The following is a 3,222-nucleotide window of genomic DNA, read 5'->3' on the forward strand; positions in this document are numbered from 1 at the left end:
AAATAGTGTAACTGTTGTAATTTTTCTTCATCTATAATTGAATTTTCTGATAGGTATAATATGACTACAAACAATAAATTTATAATTCATCTCAGCCAAACAAAACATTATTTAATTTTCGAAACAATATCACAAATGTTTATTTGTATATTCTCCATATCCACATACTTATTTTATAAAACAAAAGCTAAAATTTTTCTTTATACTTTTTCTAAGGCTAAGTGAGGTGTCAAACCACGTTAACACATGTGATTTTAACAATTCTTACTGCCTCTAGCGGTATAGTTAAGACAACGGAGTTATAATTTGCTAGCATTTTCTTTGTTTGTACTATGTGTAAGTAAACAAAATGACCTCTGCTTTTCAAATATCTTAATCACCATCGCCTTCTTCATCTTACTACTTTTTCTATTATTTCTTTCTAAAGACGTTAACGTTTGCTCGACCGGCGAAAAGCGAGTCAGTCAGGAATCCTCTACGTGATCATACAGCTTGTTAGAAATAGTAACCAAAGACCTCTACAATTATATCCTAGTAGTTCGAAAATATTTTAGATAACGTAGTCCTGTTACAGAAAGATGAACAATATTGACATGGGTTGTTTGTGATTGTAGATCTGTTCGATTAAGATTAACATTGCGCTAATCGGCCACGTCTTCTTTATCAAATAACACAGGATAAAGCTTCCAACATGTCAATGTTTTTGAATAAAATTTTTATCTGACAATTTTGAAATATAAATACTAAATGCATTTAAATATTAAGTATTAAAATAAAATGTCAGTATGAAACTTTTTGGTAAAAATCCAGAAATTTCTTGGAAAGTATTATGGAATAAAATGTTGTATTACGTAATTAAATATACTGGTTTCCAATTTTGCACAAGGCCAGCAATTTCAGAGGGTCAGTCAATTACAGCGGCCCCAGTTCTAGACAGGTACTCATTTTATAGACCCTTGAAAGGCAAAAATCAACCTCGGCGGAATCTGAACTCCGAATGAAAAGACAGGCACAATACCGCTAAGCAGGTTGCCCGGCGTAGTAAATTTGTTACCAGCACGCCGCCTAACGCAATTTACTATATTAATTTATTTCAACTAATAATGGTTTATATTACATGTAAATAATGGCAAATATAATCAAAAACAATCTTACCATACATATTAAAATTTCTTTTATTGACTCTAGATACAAAAATTTTATAAGTTAACATTATTTAAAGTTGAATATGAATACTGGAAATAAGAGACAAACTATTAACCATCAATTGTGGGAGGGGGGGCAAACTGGTTGCGAAAACATATAAAAATAGATTTCTCCCATTGGTGATAGATTATATATTGGAAGGAGTGAAACTGATTTTACAAAAGCCAAATTAGGCTTTATCAGGATTTTAACTCATAATTTGAATAGAATACCCAAATCATCTAATTAGTTCTCTGATGCTTCTGCACTTTTAGTGTGCAGTAAAATGTTGGAACGAGGGCAGCAATTCTGGTATTTATATCATCGACCCCACTAAAGGCAAAGTCGACCTCGGTAGAATTTGAACTCAGAACGTAAAGACAGACGGAACGCCGCTAAGCATTTTGGCCTGCATGCTAACGATTCTACCAACTTGCCGCCTTGAGAGTGCAGCAAAATATTAAATGTTAGAAATATACGAAGATGGGCGTAACATTTGCACATTTAAATTTCGAACAATTTAAAATAATAATAGAAAATTTATTTTATGCTTATTGTAGTTAAGGCCAACAGTAATCAAGCCTGATTTTTCTGTCCCGCCTACAGGCATTGTAACCCTATATTTTCACAACGGCTGATTGTCGACTATGTTAATCAGTCACTTCGTTGCTTAATGTAATACAAGTGCGAACTGATTGAACAACTTGGGGTTATCAGCTAACGTAAGTACATAACTTCTACTGCAGTTTTGAAAATTTCAACATTATTTATACAGCTTTGCTTTTTATCGATACAAATTGTATAACAGTAAAACTACACAACATTAACATTTCTACCAGTTTCTAATAAATCCCATCCCAAACTCCATCAACCTGTTTACTTTAATAATCTTATCTGCTGAGTTACAAGAAGCACAATTCAGCGTTTGCATAGCAGAATAAAACGTGGAAAATGGCGGAAAATTAATTGAAATACTTTAGTCAGAAATCCGATATTTAATCCACCCTGATATTACAAAACTTGAACAAGTGATTAAAGGAAAGACGCTTATAAAAAGAAACGTTATCAGTGCTGACAAGAACAACATAAATATTGATCATATATTACAAGTAAAGGATCAAGTCTGTTAATATTAAAAGTCAGTGTTGCTTCTAGGAGTAACAGTAGAAGTATTAATGACTGAAAAACGCAGCTAGTTGGCAGGATCATTAACACGCTGGATAAAACGCTTGTCGGTCTATAAACCGTCTTTACGTTCTGAGTTGTAATACTGTCGTGATCGACTTTGTTTTTCATCCTTTCGGGTCGATAAAATAAATACCAGTTCAATAATAATAGTCGATATACTCGACTTCCCTACAACCCTAAGACTGCTGGTCCCGTGACAAAATTTGAAACCTTTATTTATATATTTACCTTTACAGATCTAGATGTAATACATGCACATGACTACTGTTAGCGCAACTTTGGGTTGTGTTTACGAGACAAAAAACGTAAAGTTGTACTGGAAATTGTCCATATTTCATAGATTATATACTTTAAACTGTAGAATTCGAGCATAAAATTCATTTCATAGGGTTGATATTATAAAATACGACAACCGATTAATTTCCACAATTTCAAATCGGGCATGTATATTTGAATGTCATACATACATTACACATACGTGCGTTTTGTTTTGTTTAGACACCTGTATATATATAGATGTATATTCATATACATAGATATTGTTATATATATCCATAGATATATAAATACTTAAGCATATATTGATATATATGTACATATATGTATACAAACACATATTAGGATAGTACAGTTTTCACGAAGCTTTATCTGAAATGTTTTAAATATTGTGATTCAAGTCGAAAGCATGCTAGTTATAAGAAAAAAAAAATTAATAATGCAGGTCAATGGCTAGTATTATCACTTGCCATTTCAATATTTCAGAAAATGAACAGAGAAAAGGTGTTAAGGTCTGGCCACCTGACTCTCCTGCTCAGTAGCGTATGTGTAGAGGAACGTATATACAAATAC

General features: G+C 32.3%; 1 protein-coding gene across 1 annotated transcript in view; it reads left to right on the forward strand.

The window, feature by feature from the left end:
* Positions 1–1,802: 1,802 nt before the first annotated feature.
* Positions 1,803–3,222, forward strand: part of LOC106875209 (asparagine-rich protein) — a 50,991-nt gene continuing 49,571 nt past the window's right edge. Inside the window, exon 1 of the mRNA XM_014923257.2 lies at positions 1,803–1,907. The gene's annotated coding sequence lies outside the window, so the exon portion shown is untranslated. The remainder of the gene's footprint in view (positions 1,908–3,222) is intronic.

This window comes from Octopus bimaculoides, chromosome 3 (genome assembly GCF_001194135.2).
Source record: "Octopus bimaculoides isolate UCB-OBI-ISO-001 chromosome 3, ASM119413v2, whole genome shotgun sequence".
NCBI lineage: Eukaryota > Metazoa > Mollusca > Cephalopoda > Octopoda > Octopodidae > Octopus > Octopus bimaculoides.